The 12,085-nt window shown below is 36.9% G+C and overlaps 1 pseudogene; it reads right to left on the reverse strand.

Moving 5' to 3' along the window:
* Positions 1–293: 293 nt before the first annotated feature.
* LOC122148851 lies at positions 294–5,699 on the reverse strand (annotated as a pseudogene).
* Between the last annotated feature and the right edge of the window lie 6,386 nt (positions 5,700–12,085).

The following is a 12,085-nucleotide window of genomic DNA, read 5'->3' on the forward strand; positions in this document are numbered from 1 at the left end:
ACAGTAAAATACATAAAAATTTGGGACCAAAAATTATTGACACTTGACCATGTTTTGCTTAAGTATTTTCTGACATTATCAAGGTGAATTTGTTCTGACACAGTTTAAGTTTCCATTTTCTAAACTGTGATAATGTGTGAAATGCTGAAGGTGTCTGAAGGTGTTTTATTTGTATATTTTCTTTAAGACACTATATTGGAATATTTATATATTGTAAAGTGAGTGGCCTTGCTATGGGCTAGGGCGTTTTGGCTGGTTTTCAGGGGATTTCTAGGGTGTTCTGAGTGTTTTTTTTACTGGCCCAAGGCCCACTCCTGTGTCTCTAGATATGACTTGGTCTCAAAACCCTCTTTGAGTGTAAATGGTATTTCTTCCTTATTACTGTTCATTATCATTCACCAGGTAGAAATCATCAGTAAGTCTTTAGGAAAGTATTATCAAACCTCTCCTCAATAAGCCGCACATTTTTGCACCAAAGTTCAATACTTACATTTAACTGCCATAACTTGAAGTGATGCTTGTCTCAGGCACATACTGTACTAATGCTTGTATTAAATATATATTAAATAATCTAACAGAGAGCTAAAGGAATACCAGGAATGCCAGCCAAAATTCAAACCTACATATAAAAAGACATTCCCAGCTGTGTTTCCCATCAAGCTTGTTAAGAAAATCTGCTGTCAAGTAACCCACATAAAATACACTGAATAGTCTGGATGAGGTTATTTAAAACATCAACAAAACTTGCAGTGGAGACCTGTCAAAAGTCCCTTATTACTCAACAGAACAGTGACATCATAAACCATGATGTATTAGGTTGTGCAAGAAAACACATGTTTGAAAGAGATAACCAATATCTAACTCTCCAGACTCATGCCGATTTCCATGCATTTGACATTAAAATGAAACTACAGCCTCAAACACCAAATATAGGAATACAGTAGCACAGAGAAAATGCACTTTTTGGGGTAATGTTTTCTAATACCTCAAACATTTGCGCTGACAATAATGAGTCATTTAATGAAGTGAAAATGAGATTGATATGATACTCATATAAAATAAGACAAATAGAATAAGCTAACACTCCAGGCTGATTTTTGTACACTTAGATCCAATCTTTTTGGAAGATGATGTCTCTACCAACATACTTTTGTCAAGAAATCCTGAAGGAATTCTAATAGAATTGGAAATACTAATAATGTAAAAAATTTTTAAAAAAAAAATAAAAAAAAATCAACCCTAACTGAATCAAACACAAATCTTTTAAAGGGATAGTTCACCCAAAAACTAAACTTGTGTCATCATTTACTCACCCTTTTTTTTTCAAGATGAACTATCCCTTCAAAGATCATAGGATGGGTTTCAGTTTTTTTCTTTATTGTTTAAGGATTTTTTTTTTTTTCTCCATTGTGATTGATTGCAAATTATGACAAAACTCACACTTTTTAAACAGATATATATGTGCAAAATCTATAAAAAGTTTTGGCACCATGATTAATTCACACATATAATAACTGTTCATGTATTTATATTTCACAAATCAAAGAAAGGAAAAACACTGTCTGATTCAGACTGTGCTTCATGTGAGTACTAAAGCATGAGTGATGTGTTTGAAAAACACCTAAATTTTGGTCTGTTCATCACAAAAAGCCATAGGATAACTTTATAAGACTTGGATAATACACTGCATGTGTCGCCAAAAAAAAAAAAAAAAAAAACCCTTTTATGTTGTTTTGTCCAATATCTCCTTTTGTGATCCATTGACTAAACAGAAAAGTCATACGGGTGTGGAAAGTCATGATGATGAGCAAAAAAGGCTAATTTTCATTTTGGGCAAGTTATTCCTTTAATACAAGCTAAATGAATGACTTTATATTAACAGTAACATTGTCAAAAAATTATATATATATATATATACATATTATATATATATATATATATATATATAATATATATATATATATATATATATATATATACGTACAAACACTTCGTACAAGAATTTACAAATACAAATAAAGTTAAAGCTGCAAGCAGCGATGAACGGGCCCCTCGCCCCGGGCTCACCACCAGCGGGTGGCTTTTGTAAAACAGCGAACGGCGAGATATATGCATTTAAGTGGAAATATTAAGAGAAATCATGTCAAAAGTCATTTATATGTGCCATCAAAAATCCAGCTGCCAGCTGGTGGCGCTATGAATATAATAGTGGATTCAGCATGTAGATTTCTTCAGTTCAGCACTTTTAAATCAAGCATATGAAATTTAGTGCAAGATTGAACATGCGAATGTTTGATTAGTATAAGGCATGAGGTGTCCTATTGACAACAGGTGGCGTATGATTATAACTGAATATTGGCCTTTAATATCTTCAGGCCATGACTTTTAAATATTTTGAAGTTTGGTGCAGATTTGACATTGCATGTTTAAGTTAAAAAAATAAGCCATTTTTGTTGTCAGCAGGTGGCGCTATGCATTAAGTGGAATTAATGACCGTCAGATTTGTTTCGGGCCAAGACTTTTTAGAACATGTGAAGTTTGGGGAAGATTGGACATCTTATGACTGAGTTACAACAACTTCCATCCCATGGCTCAAACTTTGTCACGGCGCCATGGCCACACCCTTTAAATCACCTCAAGATGTTCACAATTTTAACATTGCAAAGCCTTTAAGATTAGCTGACCAAAAAAAGTTATGCTGTCATAAAATTTCTAGGAGTAGTTTATTACGGCGTAAAACATGTCACTTCCCTGTTGCACGCAGGTGGCGCTATAGCGATACTGAATATTGGCATGTAGATATATTCAGGTCAGGAGTCTTCTCAAACATGTGAAGAATTTGGGTCAGATTGGACATTGTGTGTCTGAGTTATAGCAACTTCCTATATTTTCATTGGCGAAACATCGAAATTTCTAAGCAAGGCCGCCACAGACACGAAAAGGGAAAAAAAAAAAACAAACGAAACCTCAGATCTTCACAATTTAAACATCCTTGCTTGAAGACAAAGTGCTGTTGATTTGAGCTGATAAAATTCTAGGAGGAGTTCGTTAAAGTACAACCCCTGAAAATGGCAAAACGTGACACTGCAGAGAAAATTCAAAATGACTTCCTGTTGGGATTCGAATTTCGTACCAAGAGACTTTTTTGTAGGTATTGTGTTTACATGTGTGTGTACCGATTTTCTACATGTACGTGAAACATAGCTCGAGGCGCACTCCGTTGAAAATGTATAGGTGGCGCATAGGCATTTTGCCACACCCAATGGATCTTGGCCTTCAGATTTGTTTTGCCAGGACTCTTATCGAACATGTTTTTTGGGCAAGAATCGGACATTTTTTGCCTGAGTTACATAACTTTTATTCCCATAGAATCGAAGTTTGTGACGGCGCCATGGACACGCCCTTTAACGAAAACTCAAGAATCTTCACAAAAATCGCACAGGCCTTTAGAATAGAGTGACTGAAAAAAAAAAAAGGATGTCATAAAATTTCCCGGGGTAGTTTGATACAGTGTAAAATCATCACTTCCTGTTGCCAGTAGGTGGCGCTATGACTATAACTAAATATGGGCATATCAATCTGTTCGGTCAGGAGTCTTTATCAAACATGTGAAGTTTGTGGGCGATTGGACCATTATGTCTGAGTTTATAGCAACTTCATTTTTCATGGCGAATCATCGAAATTCGTCAGGCCGCCACGGACACACCCTTCAACGAAAACGCAAGATCTTCGCAATTTAAACATAAAAGGCTTTAGATTAGGGCATACCAAATTTGAGCTGAAAAAATCTCTAGTAGTAGTTCGTTAAAATACAAGGCATGCAAATGACAAAAATGATGCAAATATTTGCTCATAAAAATAAAATTACCGATTGGGGTTTATTGCTCCAAGAGTCTTTTTTTGTAGGTACTGATGCTTTACAATGCAGGCCAATTTCGTGATGTAGAAACAGCTGGAGGGCTGTTGATTTTTTTTACGATAAAGCCATTTTGCCACATTTCTGAAACCTATACAGACGTAAATTTTCACCAGGTCGTGACGCGTGTGCAAAGTTTCAGGACTTTTCGAGAAGTTTGTAGGGCCCTCAAAAATGCGATTCATTTGGAGACGAAGAAGAAAAGAAGAATAAGAAGAAGAAGAAGAATAATAATATAATATATAACACCCAAGCAGATACAGAGGGTCCTCAATCGTGCTCGGGCCCTAATAAACAAAGCATATACAAAGAGGGTCCTCACACCATCGAATAAACAAAAGCAGATACAATAGGGTCCTCACACCATCGGTGCTCGGGCCCTTATTTTATTTGTTAGGGTACTTCGTACAAGAATTTACAAATACAATAACAAAATATCTGTAACAGTTAGACAAGCTACATACCATTGATTTTTAGTGTTGTTTGTTGTGTAGAAGTTAGCAGCATGTCGGCCCATCCTCTTGATGGTTTGAACAGAAGCACTGTCGGCCTTAATATCCACAGGCGGCTCCACTCCATCCGTTACATCATATGTAACTTTTCCCAAATCTGCTGGCCTCCACATTGGTGTGAAAACAGCAATAGTAAAGAAATTTTATCAACAATATGTAACTTTTCCCAAATCTGGATGGATATTATCAGAATGAAGGCGTGCACTGGTTCCTCTCTGCATCGTGGTACACACCACCATGTGGCCAACAGGATGCTGGTGTCTATGATTAAAAATGTGTGGTAGATCAGACTCCTGCCTCTGGTGTGTCCTTCAGCCATATCGAACCAGCTGAAGTACCAGATGAGCCCTACAGTGGCCCGGTAGAGCCATTCCCCTGCAGGGCTGTCCATGAAATTAGTGCCCTGCATCCAAGCACATGTCACAAATATGGGGCACAGAGAAAGGAAGTGAGATTGTCGTTGTCAGGCAGAAATGAACAAAGCGGCCAATGATAATTTCACCACCATCCATGCTAGATGTAGTGGAGGTGCCCACACTCAAATCTGCAGAACAGAAACATCAGTGTCATATTTTAGTTCCCTTTTGATACTACACTCATACTGTGTCGCTAGGTTTTATGGGAAAAAGACTTTTTTTCTCCAGTACTAAAGCCTTTTTTTTTAATAACGCAGTGCAACTGCATGGCCATGGTTCATGCAGTGAAATAAAACAAACCAATGGTAAATCAGCACCAATGCACAAGCCTATGGCCATGAAGCCCGTCATAACCCACCAATATGGGCAGGGCCATCTGGCTATATAAGCAGGCATTCTGGCATAGGATCCTCGGATTTCTTCTCCTTCAGCGACAACGATCATCTCTTCGCTGATCCACAAAATTTGAAGCCATTGACACGCTTCACAACGGAATGAAGCAAACTCAGCGTCCTCGAAGCCTTAAGCACATCCCCTGCCAATTTTCCTAGCGACGTTGTTGCAAATGTTACTCTACGAGCGTGGCTCGTGCACAATGCAAAAGGGCTGTGAGTGTGTCTATTGTCTAGGCAGCACCACGCCACTGAGAGCATGAGTCTCGATCTTCTCCACTTGCGGTCCACCTTCTTCAATGAAGGCAGCCCCGCTCTCCCGTTTCTTCTCTCTCAGCCATCTCGGAGAGAGAAACAGCGGAGTCAGGGAGCTAAGCAACTGGCACAGAGCCTGGATGCTCGCTCTCCACACTGCACTTTGATCCACCGGTGTGTTTTGCAAGTGAGGATCAGCTCCCCTCATTACATCAAGTGGCTGAATCCTTCTAGGCGGATCGGAGTAGAATGCTTTCACCAATGATTCTGTATCGCTGACTGGCTGCTTTCACTGCGAAGGCAGTCTGCCCTTTTTTTTTGCTCGTGGACCCCCTTTTTCAATGAAGGTGGCCTTGCCTCTACCGCTCTCGTGTTTTTCTCCTCCCAGTTACCTCAGAGAAAGAAACAGCGAGCAATCAGGCTTGAGTGATTTCACGCTGGCACAGCCCCCGTGTGCTTTACTCTCCATGTAGCTCTTTGATCTGCCAGTGTGTTTCCACGTGAGGATCAGCACCTCTTGTTTTGTCAAGCAGCTCAATCCTTCTAAGCAGATCAGTGTGATTTCAATATCGCTGACAGCTTCGAATTTGAGTGCACCGCTGGGCCATGCCCATGCTAAGGATGCGCTCACTGAGACAGACCGCTCTCACTACGAGGGTTGTGTCTCGCTCTGCTTCGCTCGCGGTTCGCTGTCTTCAGTGAAGGCAGCCCCACCCCTCCACTCGTCGCTAAAAGCATACGTGCAGCATCTTTGATCTGCCGGTGTGTTTCCAGTTGTGCTATGGAGCTCCACAACTCAGTGTCATTGCTTCATTTGAAGTAACCTGAGGATCCTATGCCAGAATGCCCACTTTTATAGACAGATGGCCCCACCCATATTGGTGGGCTTTGTGGCCATAGGCTCGTGCAGCTCTGCTGACTTGCCATTGGTTCATTTTACTTCACTGCACAAACCATGGCCGTGCAGTTACACTTTGTCATTTAAATAAAAAAGTCTTCAGTATTGGAACCGAGGTTACATTAGTAACCAAGTACGTTTCTTTTACTTTCATTTACATCAGTGGTTTTCTAATGCTGGTTCAGAGATAGCATGTGCTATAAAAGTGTTGTTATTGTTAACTGAAATAAACCTGATCACCCAAATCTTTATAAGTCCAAATATATACACATACATACATATTCTTTTTTTTTTTTACTTTTTTTTTGTGAACTTTAACACAATAACAAACAAACAACACTCCTTCATGGGTACAAGCATAAATATTTTTCCAAAGTATAACACAAATAGTGAAAAAAAAATCAGTCTGGTCAACCGGTTACAATATAAGCAAATGTCTGTAAGCATGTATACGTAAATATTTGTGGTTATATATTCATAAACATAATACTAATTTCCGTAGGCATTCTGTCAAGCAGCAGTTGATCCTAGTTACATACATTTACATTAATGAATATACATATTCCAGTTTTGCATATTTATTTCTATTATTAACTTAATCAGGTATGTTGCCAAGAAATAGAATATAAACTGTTTTACCAATCTCAATTTCCAAGATTTCCTCTATGCTAGAATATATTTCTGACCAAAACAGATTAAAGAAGTCCAGAAGAAATGTACATGATCAGCCAGTAATGGCCCACACTGCCTCCCACAGGAGCCCTGATTTGTCATTCCTTTTTGTTTTGCTTTCACTTTGGGCATAATAAAGAAACAAATTGTATTTTTCCAACAAAATTCCCTTAGAGCCCTGGAATGACTAGTCACACCCTGTGAATGCCATAAGTTCAGCCATTCTTTAACTGGAATACAAATCTGCGTTTCCTTTTTCCCACTTTCCTTTGATATACTGAGTAAAATGGCCTTTAATATCTTGGATGCAGTTATATACACCAGATATTAATATTTTTTCACAAGTATTTGTATTATAAACCTTATTTATTTATCAAAGGAGGATAATCATGTGTTACTCTTCTGATTTTTGTATCATAATAGTGTCTAACTTGTAAAAATCTATAAAAATCCTGTTTCTCCAGACCAAATTTGATCATTAAATTCTTAAAATCCTGAATTTCCCCCATTGATATAATAGAACAGCAAGCAGTTTTTTCTTTTTTTGTGCCCAGCTTTGAAACCTTTTACCCATCTGAGCCGGGTAGAACTGAGAATCATAGCCAATCCAACTTCTCATCTGATGCTCTAGTTTGAATTTTCTCATTAATTTATACCACAGTTCTAAACCACATGTTGTCCACTGAGATATGTTTTCTGATATCTCCTTAAATTTATTGTTATCACCTAAAAGTGACTGAACTGGAATTGGGCTTTGCAAGATTTCTAATTGTTTCCAATTGGTAATATAGGTTGAATCACAGCAACACATCAAATTTCTCAGTTGGGCAGCAATATAGTAGTCTTGCAGGCATGACAATCCTCCTTTTTCTTTTGCTAACTGTAGAGTTTTAAATGTAATCCGTGGTTTTTTACTATTCCAAATAAATCTAGAGATTATTCTGTACCAGTCGTTAAATTGTTTCTGAGAAATTTCAACTGATAAAGCCTGAAATAAATACAATAGATGAGGGACTATATTCATTTTAACTGATTACTCTATTGCTCATATCCAGTGGGAGTAATGTCCATCTATTCACATCTGTTTCTATTGTCTTGTTAATGGGGACATAACTGGATTTATATATCAAAGTAGGATCCCTTGGTATATTTACCCCTAAATACTTAATGCGCTGAGAGTCCCATTGAAAATTATGTAACTTTTTAAAAGCCTGTGGGGGTGAGAAATTAAATGTCAAGATTTGTGTTTTGTTAACATTCAATGAATAGCCAGAAAGGCTCTCAAATGCCTTGGAGGAGGACCACAACATAAGTATTGTATTTTCGGGGTTACTCAAATAAACAAGAATGTCACCAGCATAAAGACTTATCTTCTCTTCTTTACCTTTAATATTTACTTAATATTTATGTCCATATTTTGTCTTAATTGGGCCAGGGGTTTAATAAATAGCGCAAATAGGGATGGGGACAGTGGACATCCCTGTCGAGTTCCTCTCTCCAATGTAATTCTCTGAGATAAATAATCATTTATTTTTAATATTGCAGTGGGAAACTGAATATAATGCTTTAATAGAATTAATAAATTTCTCCTTGAAACCAAAGCTGTGTAGCACTTGATATAAGTATAGCCAGCTTACAGAGTCGAAGGTCTTCTCTTTGTCTAGGCTAAGAAAGACTACACTCATTTTGTTTTTCTATTAAATCTTGGTAGAACGGTTTCTAATCTTTTTGCTTGAATTTAAGTATACAGTTTATAATCTACATGGAGAACTGAGATGGGTCTATATGAGCTACATTCTTTACTGTCCTTTGCTTGTTTATGTATTCTTGTAGTTCCTGCAATTTATTCTGCTTGGTCTTTTTCCGCACGGAAAGTCAAGAGAATATTTTTCCCTCATACAACCACCTTAAAGGCATCCCATAACACATGAGGTAAAACCTCTCCATTATCACTGTCCTGTAGGTAGTGCTCAAATTCAATTTTAAGTTACTCCTGTAATGTTGTATCATTTAATATTCCTGTGTTTAAATGCCAGATTCAACTTTTTGGCATGTTATCTAAATGTAATTTAAGATAAACACCAGCATGATCTGAAATATCTCTCACACCAATATTATTAAGTTGGCTTGAAAAAGCCAACTTACTGAAATTCTCTTTAAACTTTCTTCTGCTGCTGCTTCTTTTTCTTCTGAGACCAAATTTTAAAATGTATCTCCTCCTATACTTTTAAAGCTACAGCCACCAAACTAGGGTCAGACCTTCAGACCGGTCTGACTCAGGTTGCAATATCTTTTCTAGCTGTGATCTGACTTATGGTTTTCATAAACCCGACTATCAAAACCACCTAAAATCCCATGGACTTTAATTGAGGGGATGAAAACTTTTCTACAAGAAGACTTATGTTGTATTTAAGCTGTCTATTGCTATAGCAAAGCCTAACAACTCCCTACTGAAAAAAAAAACAGCTAAAACCAGCCCAAGCCAATTGACTGCTTTGGCTGGCCTCCCAAGCTGGTTTTAAAGTGGTTTTGGCCGTTGGGTGTTTTGTTTTTACTGAATCAACAAGTTTTAGCTGGATTAGCATAGAAACATGCTAACAACATGCTAATCATGCTAGAAACATGCTAACAAAATGCTAGTGACTTGCTAATCATGCTAACAATATGTTAGCAACATGCTAATCATGCTAGAAACGTGCAAGTAACTTGTTAACCATGCTAAAAAAGGCTAACCCCATGCTAGTAACATGCTAAAACATGTTAGCAACATGCTAGTCATAATAGAAACAGCCTATCAACCACCCCAGGTACCCTAGCAATATGTTTTATACTTATTTAGCTTTCAAACTATTTCAAACTGAAAACTTTCAGACTGCAAGCTTTTAAAACTTTTATCAAACTTTCTAGCTAGGCTTTTTCAAGCCAACTTAAAGTTTGTCTACAAACTTTTTAATCTAGTTATTAATACAATCTTTAAGAATATGAAGGTCTGATTTAAATGTGAAGAAATAGTCTATCCTGGAATAAACTAAGTAAACTCAAATAAATATCAATTAAAGCTAAAAATAAATATTATAAAATAAGTTAATTCAAAATATGAATACATACTATAATAGTACATACATATTACAATAGCTGTATAGAAGCATAAGCTTATTAACTTTTAAAAGACAATATACCCATGAAGAGAAAAAAATCAATCAATCAATCAATAAAAATTTCCTTACAGCTTGAAAACAAGTGTTTACTTTCAAAATATAAAAACTTATATATATAATGTTTTTTGAAGTGACACCAAATGGCATGACACAACCTAAAATAACATTTTTCGATGTGAGCACTTTGACTTGGTGGATGAAAAATACAAAATACTTCTTAGTATAATTCTCAGTACTTGTAATAATTAAATAAATAATAACAAATCTTAGTACTTGTATTTGTATTGCTACTAATACTAATTTACTAATGTATTTCAAATACTGTAATGCAGTGAGGCAGTTTTATTAAAATAATTTTATATTAAAATAATAAGAAGAATCTGCTAATCTTCTTAAGGTTTTCATTTCAAGAATTTCTTTTTTAATGAGGCTTTTGTTCTTCATTGTGATATTCATTACGATATTAGGACAACTGTCACCTTGACATTTTTTATTTCTTCCATCCCCCCACCCTTCATACTTCAGGTAGAGTGGTACTTTTTTGATTTCCAATGTAAAATCTTGAACCTGTAAATGTCCATGTAAGAGGGTCAGATAACCACACGTTTCTGTATTTCCTGTGAGTCAATGTTCTCAGATCAGATTGGATAGAACCTGAATTACAACTAAGAGGAAATGCTTTTTACCACAAAGTGTCAAGAGGAAACGGGAGCATAATTTGGAGGAAGTTCTGGTTAGCTTGTTTGGCTTTAATGTAAATTACAGTATTAACAAACAATGGATGAATCTGGTGCGTAGGTCATTTCTGAGCTTACTGGATGCCATATGTTTTACAGTAAAGTGGTTATAAGCATCATTAGAACATAAGTGGTTACCCACACTGGACCAGTCTTGCATGGTTGCTGTGCAGCATGATGTACATCATGAGGGAGAGCTGTGGTGTGCTCTCACAGAAAGTCTCCATGAGCCGCAGCATGCTGAGGTCATGGGTCAGATTAACTGCATACGCAGACCCACAGGCTTCTTGCCACCACACATGAAAACCCTGCCATATAGCTGATATGTGCCTATGGAAAGAAAAAAAATGATTAGATTTTTTTTTGTACATGACACAATATTAATACCATGGTTTTAAAATGATAAAGTAATATTTTTTCTTAAGTATCCAGCTGTCTATGGCTTTTTTTGTGTTTGTGTTTTTGATTATATATTCATATTTTCTGACTATATCCGATTTTTTTGACGACCTGCTTACATCATCTTTTAAAATTGACACGTATCTATTTTTGCATTTACACTATACACTGCTGAAACTACCAAATGTAGATGTTCTGACCCGGAAAAGGAAGTAAAACAGCACGTAATTCAATAGATGCAGATGCAAATAAAATTATACAGTGTTTAGCTTTCCACAATATTTTGAAAAGTCAACAAAAAAAAAACAAATCAACAAAACATCTCGTACGGCGGAGAAAAAAAAAGCGCTCACAAACCGTGCCTCCCCATATCTCGTGAAATGTTTCAAAACACGGATTTATTTCTGTAACAACCCTGCATTTTTGCCTGCACTGTCTCTTCGCCCCAAAGACTTAAAAGACATGAAACCTCCACATTGCTCCACTGTGTGCTCTTCCTCCATCGCGCCATAATAAGTCTGTGATCTCAGTTGGTGGTCTCCACCTGAAAACGTCACTTTTTTTAATGACGTACGACTTCCATATCCGATTTGTCTGCTTACACACACGCAAATGCACGTATCCGATTCATATCCGATTTATTACCACATATGAATGAGGCTGAATCCGATCTGCGAAAATCGGAATCCCTGCTTGCACGGTCACCGGTCATATCCGATCTGTGCCACAT

The sequence above is a fragment of the Cyprinus carpio genome, chromosome A19, assembly GCF_018340385.1.
Source record: "Cyprinus carpio isolate SPL01 chromosome A19, ASM1834038v1, whole genome shotgun sequence".
Lineage (NCBI taxonomy): Eukaryota > Metazoa > Chordata > Actinopteri > Cypriniformes > Cyprinidae > Cyprinus > Cyprinus carpio.